Consider the following 11,491-nt stretch of genomic DNA (forward strand, 5'->3'; position numbering starts at 1 on the left):
GTAAAAGCGCTCTTATAGGTCTCATGGGTTTCACACTTATGAAAGCGCTTTTGAGGTAAAAGCGCTCTTATAGGTCTCATGGGTTTCAGACTTATGAAAGCGCTTTTAAGGTAAAAGCGCTCTTATAGGTCTCAGTCTCACATCTATGAAAGCGCTTTCATGGTAAAAGCGCTCTCATAGGTCATTTATAAAAATTATAATAAATCTAATATTACAAAATCCCTGACTTTCAGAAATCCCTCTTTCACTCTCTCTCGTTCGAAGCTCTCGCTGCCCTGGAAAAAATTCCACAGAGTACCTGGAAATCTCAACGATAAACACTGCAAATTTGAAAGAGACTGCATTCGAAAGAGAAGGATTCAATACCTGGAAATCTCATTGCGTTTTAAGGTTAGGTTTTCGTGTCTTTCTGTTTTGCCCTAGAAGTCAAAGAATAGGTGGTCGATTTTGGTTTGAATGGACTTGCATTGCTACATTATGGGTTATTTATTTGTCAGTATCGATTATTAGAGTTTGTGACTATGTTTGCTTAATATTCTGTAACTTACCGAAAGTTTCATCTTGTTCTGATATAAATGATATTCTGTAACTTGCATCGCCATTGACTTAGAAATAATGTTGGGAGTTCTAATAGAATCAGTGCCTTTTCAACATTTGTTTAAATTTGCTGAGAAAGTAGGAAGGAATGAACTGATATGTTTGCACCATTGTATCCTCATATTCTAACTATTACTGAAATTTCAGAAAGTGACTTTGATGTTAAATGTTGGATACTCAAATGGAATAACTTTGTCTGCTACAGTGATATATGTGATATGGTTTCAAGAACTTAGAGCAATGTCTCATATTTTGGCAATCATATTACATGTTGGTTTGAATGAACAGTTAAACTTCAAAATGTACATTCATATTTTGGCATAACTTTGTCTGCTACAGTCATATTTTGGCAATCCTATTTAATGTTGTAAAATGATGTTTTAATATTATGTGAATTTTTAAGATGGTCACTGTAGTGTAAAATGAACCCTGATGGACTATATGTACATTTTTCATGTGCTTGTCTGCAGGTTGTTGAGTATCGTGGTGAGCAAATAGGAGGTCTTGAGGATCTGAGGGAACCATATATGTTGTTTTCTTCCTTTATAGATAAATTCTTGCTTAGCTTTTATTACATGGTTTGCGTCTAATTGAAAACTTCACGTCTTTGCCCATTTCAGGTTCTTACAAAATCGGTACTGCGTCTGAATCTGTTAATGCAGCTTACATATTTTCTAGAAAAGATCTTTCTCGGTATGTCTTTCAGCTTAGATATTATACAAACCCAAAGCATGTGTTTAATCATTTAGTATCTAGAATGAATCATTATGTTCAATTATTCATGTTAAGCTAATGAATCAAGTTACCAAAATATGTTAGTTATGTATGTTGCTTTATTATTTGACCTTGATATGCAGGCCTGCTATACAGATTCCCTGCGCAAGCAAAGCTGTTGTAGCTGTCCGGTTCTGTCCTATATTTTTTAATCTCAAAGCGACAAACTCAGGTACTTGTGCACTTAGTATAGTTCTGTTTACAACCAGTAACTATGTACAACCAGTTATATGTGGTACTGTTCCAATTAAACTGCCTGTGTGGGATGTATTCCGTCTTAAATCTATATGACCTCTTACTAGTAAAGATCATGAGTGGTGGCCTAGAGGTTCAAAGTGATTGGTCTGAGCTAATTATACAGTTTTATATTATTTAGCTCTAGTTATGCATTAGGAAGCAGTTATGATATTTGGAACTGTGTTTTGGTCGCAACAAGCTCTTGAGTTCTTGGAAAGGAGACAGACAAAAGACTCAAAATAGTGGGACTTAGACGAGTTTCACCCAATAAAAGAGTGTTAGAGTTGGTATTGTTAGCACTCCTTTTATTAATATTAGTCCACGTAGTTTAACTATTGATATACCGGTTCGTCCATTGACACACTAACCTTATATCCCCATCGAGTTGATAATTTAATAAAATTGATAATGTGAATTGAATTTCTTGGTTCTTGAATTTCTTGGTTCTTACTTGTGAATTGAATTTCTTGAATGATCGATTACTTGGTTCTTGAATTGTTCATGTGCATCATATAAGTTTCTTGAATTGTTTTATACGTTATGACTTATCCTTTATGTTGTTTTATATGTACAGCGCTCATTCCCTGTGTTTCCGTGAGTTTGACCTTCTCGACGTTGCTGTTCGGTAAATCCGAGGTAAATTTCTTCCTCAAATTACTGGTACACTGTGATGAATTTGTCTGAAATTGCGTGAATATGTTGTGTTTTCTTGCTCCGTATTCATTCCGTGTATACTTTGGGTTTTGACAGAAACGCGTTATACCGTTTTGTACCCTAATTACTTTGCGTTAAAACCATGGATAAGACATGGATGTATTCCAATCGATTGTCGAAAGAGTACGAGAATGGGGTATCGAAATTTGTTAAGTTTGCTATTGCGCACGCCAAAGACCCCAATCGAATGACATGTCCTTGCTTGAGTTGCTGTTATGGGAGTCAGGTTGACGCGGTTCAGTTGGCATCGCATTTACTACGGTATGGAATTGATAGAAGTTATACATGTTGGAATTTGCATGGTGAGAAAAGTAACGAGAATGTTGAATCGGGGTATAATACGACCTATGCTTCAAACGACGATTGCACAGATACATATGATTATGATCGAGTCGAAGAGATTGCAGAAGCGCTTGAAGAAGATCTTAAGGACTGTCCCAAAATGTTCGAGAGGTTGGTAAGCGATGCAGAGAAACCGTTGTATAATGGTTGTACAAAATTCACAAGATTGTCTGCGTTATTAAAGTTGTACAACTTAAAGGCGGGCAATGGATGGTCGGATAAAAGTTTCACAGAGTTATTAGCTCTTATGAAAGATATACTACCAGAGGATAATGTTCTTCCCAATCGAACGTATGAGGCCAAAAAGATGTTGTGCTCTATTGGCATGAGCTATGATAAGATACATGCCTGTTCAAACGATTGCGTTTTGTTTCGAAACGAGTATGCATCGTTAAATGAGTGTCCTAAATGTGGTGCCCCTCGATATAAGAAAAAGTTGTCTCCAGCAAAAGTCTTATGGTATTTTCCTATAATTCCGAGATTTAGACGCATGTATCGTAGTGAAACCGATTCAAGACACTTGACTTGGCATGCAGATGAAAGAATTATTGATGGAAAGTTTCGACATCCGGCAGATTCACCCCAGTGGATGAAAATTGATAATGATTATCCTGAATTTGGAAAAGAAGCAAGAAACCTTCGCTTGGCATTGTCTACTGATGGAATGAACCCACATGGTATTCAAAGTATCTCGCATAGCACATGGCCTGTGATTCTTATGATTTATAACCTACCTCCATGGCTATGTATGAAGCGTAAGTACATGATGTTATCTATGTTAATTTCTGGGCCTAAACAACCAGGGAATGACATAGACGTATACTTGACACCCTTAATCGAAGATTTAAAGTTTTTGTGGGAGAACGGTGTGGAGGTTTATGATGGGTATAGGAAAGAAAGTTTCAACTTGAGGGCGATGTTGTTTGGAACAATTAATGATTTTCCAGCATACGGAAATCTATCAGGGTACAGCATTAAAGGTGAAAAAGCGTGTCCTGTTTGTGAAGACGGAACCGATACGATGCGATTGGACCTTTGTCATAAGAATGTCTTTCTCGGTCATCGTAGATTCTTAAATTCTAATCATCACTACCGTGGGTGGAGAAAAGCATTCAATGGAAATACAGAAGAAGGTAGAGCTCCAACAATGTTGACAGGTGATCAAATTTTTGAAAAGGTGAAGGACGTAAGTACTAAGTTTGGCAAGCCTTTTGCACATACACTTGTCAAGAGTGGGTGGAAGAAAAGGTCAATTTTTTTTGAACTGCCATATTGGAAGTCTTTGTATGTAAGACATTTCCTCGATGTTATGCATATTGAAAAAAATGTATTTGACAGTGTTATTGGTACGTTACTCAATATACAAGGAAAGTCTAAGGATGGCCTTAATGTAAGGAAGGACATGGTAAACATGGGAATGAGAACTGAATTGGGACCCGTGAAGAAAGGAAAACGAACATATCTACCACCTGCTGTTTACACTCTATCTAGAAAGGAGAAAAAAATATTGTGTAAGTTCCTAAGTGAAGTTAAAGTTCCAGAAGGCTACTCATCAGATATTAGAAGACTTGTGTCTATGAAAGACCTCAAGTTAAAGAGTTTAAAGACGCATGATTGCCATGTTATAATGGAACATTTTCTACCGATAAGTATACGTTCTATTCTGCCAGAAAAAGTAAGAAGCGCAATAACTAAATTGTGTTTTTTCTTCAAGTCAATTTGCAGTAAGATGATCGATCCTGCGATCTTACCAACATTGCAAAAAGAAATAGTTGTTACTTTGTGTGATCTTGAAATGTATTTTCCTCCCTCGTTTTTTGACATAATGGTCCATCTAGTCGTTCATCTTGTGAAAGAGACACAATTGTGCGGACCAGCTTATATGAGATGGATGTACCCTGCTGAACGTTATATGAAAATATTAAAAGGGTATGTGAAAAACCGAAGTCGACCAGAGGGTTGTATTGCCGAACGATACATTGTTGAAGAAGCGGTTGAGTTTTGTACAGAATATTTGTCAAATGTTCAATCAATTGGACTCCCCAAATCTCATATTGTTGAAAAAAAAGAAGGTAAACAACTAATTGGAAATAAAGTTGTGACAGTATCAAGGGTCGAACGAGATCAAGTGCATTTGTATGTTCTGCACAATGAGATTGAGGTTGAGCCGTATGTTGAAATGCACAAGGGTGTTCTTCGAGGTTTAAATCCGAATAGAAATGAGAATTAGATAGTACGAGAGCACAATCGAAGTTTCATACCATGGTTTAAGGAACATATTTATTCAAAGTATCGTTCAGATCCCGCTTCAATAACAGAAAGGTTGAGATGTTTAGCATATGGTCCAAGTTTGGTTGTGTTTTCTTATAGTGCATACGCAATTAATGGATACACATTTTATACCAAAGAACAAGATGATAAAAGTACTATGCAAAATAGTGGTGTCACCTTGGTAGCTGAAGCAATGCACATATCAAGTGTGAAGGACTTAAACCCGAAATTTGCAAATCTGTCATATTTTGGGGTTATCGAGCGCATTTTGGTGTTTGATTATGAGAAGTTTCAGATTCTTATATTTGGTTGCAAGTGGGTTGAAAATAATAATGGCATACGAGTGGATAAGTCAGGATTTTTGCAAGTTGATCTTAATAGGGTGGGTTACACAGATGAGCCTTTCATTCTAGCCTCTCAAGCTAAACAAGTATTCTATGTCACTGATCCGACAAGTACGAAATGGTCTATAGTGCTTTTATCTAACAAAGTAATTGATGAAAGAATTGGAGATCAAGGTGATATTGATGTTGAGATTGAATCTTTTACCATAAATGATCAAAATGAGAATGAATCATGTATTAGAAATGATCATAATGAGGGTATTTGGATCAATCCAACCGTCCGCGTTGTTAAAAGAAAAGTAGAACATATTCCTACCAAGAAAAGAAAGAGACGTTACTGAAAAAGGTAATAGTATAATTATAGCCTATGTCATTCAAGAAAATTTAATTATAGCCTATGTCATTTTATATTATTCAATATATATATGGATTATTGATTATGGATTTTTATATTTTTCATTTCATTTTTATATTTTTTCTTTATTACAGGTTAAATGGCTAGTGATCAAGAAAACTCACAAGATGCAAATGCTCCTGATGATACTTCAGAAAAAGAAATTACACGAGGCATCACTATTATGAAGAGTATCATTCGTGATAGAGATAAAGCAGTAACATATAATGTAAATTGGAATGCTGATAACCAACTAATTGGGTCTAATGCTGCAAAGTTGGCAAGCTACATTGGTACACTTGTTCGTATGCACATTCCAATCACTGCTACAAGATGGAGTAATAAAGAGTTGGGTAGCGCTAAAGATAAGATTTGGACTGAGATACTGGTACAATATATGATTGTTTATATTTTCTTTATATTGACGATAATGTGTTTAAATTACTTATACTAACACACTCTATTCCAATATTTTTTCGTAGAGGTCTTTTAACATTGAAGATACAACTATCCGAAAAAAGTATATACTTCAATTGGCCGGAAAAAGACACAGAGGGTGGAGAACGTTTTTAACAAACAAGTATCTTAAGGACAAAGAAAAAAATTTTGTTGAATATGATCCGGAATATCCAGTGAAGTATGCGATCTTCATTACAGAAGAAGAATGGGTTGCTTTTGTAGACCAAAGAAGAGACGAAAATTTCAAGAAAGTGAGTGCCACAAATCGCGAGAGAGCGTCAAATCCCACGTATGCATAAAAAAAAGGGCGTTTGGGATATGCACGCTTAGAGGAAAAAATTGTAAGTATACAAAAATGCTACGATCTTATTAATTGTCTCAATGTGTTATAATTGATTATCTTATTATTTGTGTCAATGCGTAGTTAAACGAGACGAAAAGTGACGCAACATCACTTCCGCCACATGTTTTGTGGAAAGAAGCTCGTGTGGGAAAGGATGGAACTGTTAGGGATGACGTTCAACATATTTATGATGAATGTGTAAGTAGAACATTGTGTCTTTAATTAAATCAAAAGTTTAATAATATATAATTAATTTTTTTATCTCCACTAATAATTTCCGATATGTAAATGAATTTCAGGAGACCCTATCTCAATCGATAAGCACAGCTGAGGACCAGGAGAACAGGAGCGTACTTAGTAGAGCACTAAATGTTCCTGAGTATCCCGGTCGGGTGAGGGGTAAAGGGCATGGTTGTACTCCAACTTCCTTGTATAAGAATCCAAGGAGAAGAAATCCTAGCAATCAAGAAGTGATGGAGACGTTGCAGGCATTACAAGCGCAAGTTCTTCAATTGCAAAAGGATAATAAGAGATATAGGTGTATGGAAAAGTGCAGTTCACAGTTGAAAGAAACTAGTGAGAAAGCCAGTATCAATTGTCAAAATAAATTTCCCGAGGTAATTATATATGTTATTTTGAAATTAAAATAGCACATTTATGTTAATTGAAATATATACACATTAAAAGTAACATATTTATTATTGGTTTAGGGCATTTCATCTTGTCAGCTATACTTATCGTCACCGACTTATCGCCTAGTTGGCAAGGGAAAAGTGCACAACACTTCGGGAGATTTACTTCACCATAGACCGCTTCCGGATGGACACCTTAAAGTATCGGTTGATGTTGTATTAGATAAGGATGCGTTGCTACCGATACCTGACATTGTTTCAGAGACAACATTGCTGCGAGATGCAATAGGATCATTTGTTGCATGGCCCTTGGATCTCATTTTCATTGATGATGAGGTATGTTGAATTCAAAAACCACTATGAATCTTTTAGTATTCAAATGTCAATTCTGAACCGTTAAGTTAATTTTTTTTACATGGTAATTTTAGACGCCTACAAAACCCGCATCTAAGGATAATGGGATTTTGCGGCACAACGAGTCTGTTGCATCACAAAAAGAGGTATATTGAAAGTGTTAATTATATGATCCGAATCAAAAAATGCATGATTTTATAATTTACCTATGTTATATGATTTATAGGTATTTGCTCAAGGGTCACAACAACTGAGCCAGAAAATTGGTAGTCGACAGAAAAACAAAAGGGATCTTCCAGTGACTTCTTTGCCAAAAAAAGGTGCTTTTGTGCCTCGATACCAGATATCTCTTGAAACACTTGTTGACTCATCAGATATGGCAACAGCTGGTGCTATTCGCTTACTGGATATGGAGGAAGATATCTTTGGTTATTCATGCACTGAAACAATCGGAAAAGAAGATCTGGAACATATTTTTCGGCATCAAGAATTAGGCGTCGGTGTTATACACACATACATCCGGTAATCCGATCTATATATTATTTAATTACTTGAACAATTTATTTACACATTTCAATAAAAATAGTCTAATGTTTATTATGTTTTTATTGAAGGTTCTTGTATGACAATTTCATGCGCGGGAATGATCAATTGTCAAACAGATTCCGTTTCGTGTCTTCCTCCCTGGTCAACAAAGCATTAATTTGTAGGGAACCGGATTCATGTAGAGAGTACTTAGTCAAGAGATTCATGGCCAGCAGTACAAACAACTTGTATCTTTGGCCGTATAATTCAGGGTTAGATTTTAATTCTAAGTTTATTCTAATCTTTAATTGTTTCTTTTACGTAAAAAATTTCCATATAAACTTTTGTTTTAATTTATAGGTGTCACTGGTTGTTGCTTGCTATTGATCCTTTAAAAGAAGTGGTATATTTTCTGAATTCGATAGATGGTGAATGGACAAATTATCCGGATATGAAGCAATTAGTTGATACGTAAGTGAGACTGTTCTAAATATTCGTGTATATTTATGTGAGATTGTTCTAAATATATGTTTTTATTTTGTTAGATCAATAAAAGTGTTCCGATCTCAAAGACAAGCTCGAGTACCACGTACTAAATCCAGCAACATTACGTGGATAAAAGTGCAGGTACTTTAATTTTCACAATTTTGCTTATAATAGTGATGCTACTTGATAAGAAAAGATAACTATACATTCTTATTTATTTTTCTATGTAGTGTCCTCTACAGCGTAACGGTATCGATTGCGGATACTTTGTAATGAGGTTTATGAGGGAAATCATTAATATGAATCAAATAGAGATTCCAATCACGGTATGGATTTATAACTTAGGATTTGTTTTAATATTTATCGAATATTTCATATTATTTATTACTTTTAACTAAATCATGCATATTATGTTTTGTTATGTAGTACTTTGATGAATACAAGTGTGCTCATTACACGAGACTGCAGTTGGAACAAATCAAGGAGGAATTGTGTCAATATTTTATTGAGAAAAGATTAATTAGTATATAATGGTTTCAAAATAACATGAATACTTTGATGAAGAATGGTTTCTGGTTGGCAAGTGTATAGTTCTTTATATTTTTAACAGATTAGTTATGACTCCAAATAGGCCGTATAACATATTAGTTTTGACTTGTGTATAGTTCTTTATAATTTTAGTGATATCTTTAATTTCATGGATAGATTAATGTGTTCATTCTTGTGTTGGTTTGCTTTAAAAAATTACAAATGCTTGAATTATGACTCCAAATGTGTTCAGTGCCTATCTATCCTTGTGTTGGTTTGCTTGAATTATGACTCCAAATGTGTTCATTCTTGTGTTGGTTTAAAAAATTACAAATGCTTGAATTATGACTCCAAATGCTTGAATTAGAGAGGCTTGATTTACAGGTTTATGGGATTATTCCCAAAAAATATTACAGGTTGAAATGGTAGGCTTAAACTGAAGGCAGCGTTTTGTTATTTTACTAGAGGAAAAGACAGCGCTTTTTAGTAAAAAGCGCTGCTAAAGGTTGTCAATAGAGAGCGTTTTTTACTAAAAAGCGCTGCTAAAGGTTGTCAATAGAGAGCGCTTTTTAGTAAAAAGCGCTGCTATATGTTGTCAATAGAGAGCGCTTTTTACTAAAAAGCGCTGCTATAGGTTGTCAATAGAGAGCGCTTTTTAGTAAAAAGCGCTGCTATAGGTGGTATATAGACAACCTTTAAGAGCGCTTTTTACTCAAAAGCGCTGCTAAAGGTTGTCAATAGAGAGCGCTTTTTAGTAAAAAGCGCTTTTAAAGGTTGTCTATATACCACCTTTAGCAGCGCTTTTTACTAAAAAGCGCTCTCTATTGACAACCTTTAGCAGCGCTTTTTAGTAAACAAAAAGCGCTGCTAAAACCTATAGCAGCGCCACCTACGGCAGCGCTTTTAAGCGCTTTTAAAGGCCAAAAAAAGCGCTCTCATAGGTCTTTTTTGGCGTAGTGTCTTCTGAGTCCAAACAGTCGTCCAATCTGAAGTCAGATGTGTCAACTCCTTCATCCATCAGCCGTTGCAAGTAGTGGAGGATTGCATCTACAGGTTCATTCTTGAAGAACCTTGCAAGACCATGGGGCAGCTTCCTCTGATCTTTCAAGGCATCCCAAGAGGTATCCATAGTGGGTCTGACTTGAATTTTCTTCAGAATTCCCATACTCTTGAGATTTCTGGCGTTCAGAGGCCTCCCAGTATCAATTGCCAGATCCTCCGTCAGTTTGGCCTTCTCCAGATGATCTACCAGCCCATTCTCGATGAAGACATCAGATAACAATCTTCCCAGAGGGATGTAGGTTCTGGGCTTCATGTTGTTTCTGGTCTCCCTGACAGAGTCTCTGAGGTATCTGAAGAGTAGTGCAGGAAGGCAGATCTTCACACCCTTGTGAATGCAATACAGAATGCACTTCTGATCTGCATTGATGTAGTCAGAGGAGTTTGATGTTGGGCGGTGGTGAATAGTTCCCAGAATGATCTTAAGCCATACCCTGAGGTTCTGATGAAGCTCTTTGTTCTTTGAAGGATTTCCTTCAGTGTTATGTTTGAAGATGGTTGGATTGATCACTTCAGCAATGCGCCTTGACCTAGGGTTGATGTTGTAAATCCTTTTTCCTCCATCTCTCTCCATGTTCAGTAAAGAAGCAATTGACTTTTCAGTAATTACTATCTTTACCCCCAAAACATAAGAGACGATGAAATGGTCATCAGCGTCTGCAAATCTCCAGAACTCCTTGATGAGAAGTGGGTAAACAGGACCATAAAGCCTTTGGAAGTAGTTTTCCCACCCTTGTTGACGAAGTTCTTCAGTAAGATCAACGCCATTTCTCTTCATGTTTTGAAAGTCTACTAGAGTTTCACGCAAAACTTCCAATCCCTCAAATGGAGTTGCTAGGTTTATGTGAGGTAGACGATCAAGGATATGGGGTTCCTTGTACACTGGAGTAATGGAAACTCCTGTAACAGTTGGAGTTGGAAAGCTTGAGCTTTGAGCGGTGGCGTTGGATTCCATTTGTTGAGAAAAGTTGAAAACTTCTTGTTGTTGAGCATCCATAGTTGAAGAAGAAGATGAAGATTGATGAAGATGAAGTGTTTGTAGAAATGCTTCAGAGAGGGTTTAGAAAGGGTTTGAGAGTGAGTGAGAGTGATAAGTGTGTGAAATGTGAGAAAAGTGTTTAAATACCCTAAGTTAAAACACATGCAAAACGACACATCATTCAGCGTTAGCACAAAATTCAAGTTAGCATGCTTGGGGGAGAAATGATTAAGGCTAATTAATGAATGTCTAATCCCAACAGTACGCACACTGCTCGAGGAGATTTCAAACGTCTGTCCTTTGAATTTCTTTTGACAGCTGTCTAGAAGTTCTAGGGTTAGACGCTCAATGCTCCACGTGTTTTGATGTATCTGATCTTTAGGAATACCAAAGGATTGGTTCCTGAAGATTTCTAACTCAGATATCTTCTTAACTTGGTAGAAGTATCAGAGT

The 11,491-nt window shown here is 36.2% G+C and overlaps 1 long non-coding RNA gene across 1 annotated transcript; it reads left to right on the top strand.

Moving 5' to 3' along the window:
* Window positions 1-328: 328 nt before the first annotated feature.
* Window positions 329-1,546, top strand: LOC127097918 (uncharacterized). Its single transcript, XR_007793239.1, has 3 exons — window positions 329-390; window positions 1,068-1,290; window positions 1,455-1,546. It is a non-coding gene; the product is annotated as an uncharacterized LOC127097918 (long non-coding RNA).
* The last annotated feature ends 9,945 nt before the right edge of the window (window positions 1,547-11,491 follow it).

This window comes from Lathyrus oleraceus, chromosome 6 (genome assembly GCF_024323335.1).
Source record: "Lathyrus oleraceus cultivar Zhongwan6 chromosome 6, CAAS_Psat_ZW6_1.0, whole genome shotgun sequence".
Taxonomy (NCBI): Eukaryota; Viridiplantae; Streptophyta; class Magnoliopsida; order Fabales; family Fabaceae; genus Lathyrus; species Lathyrus oleraceus.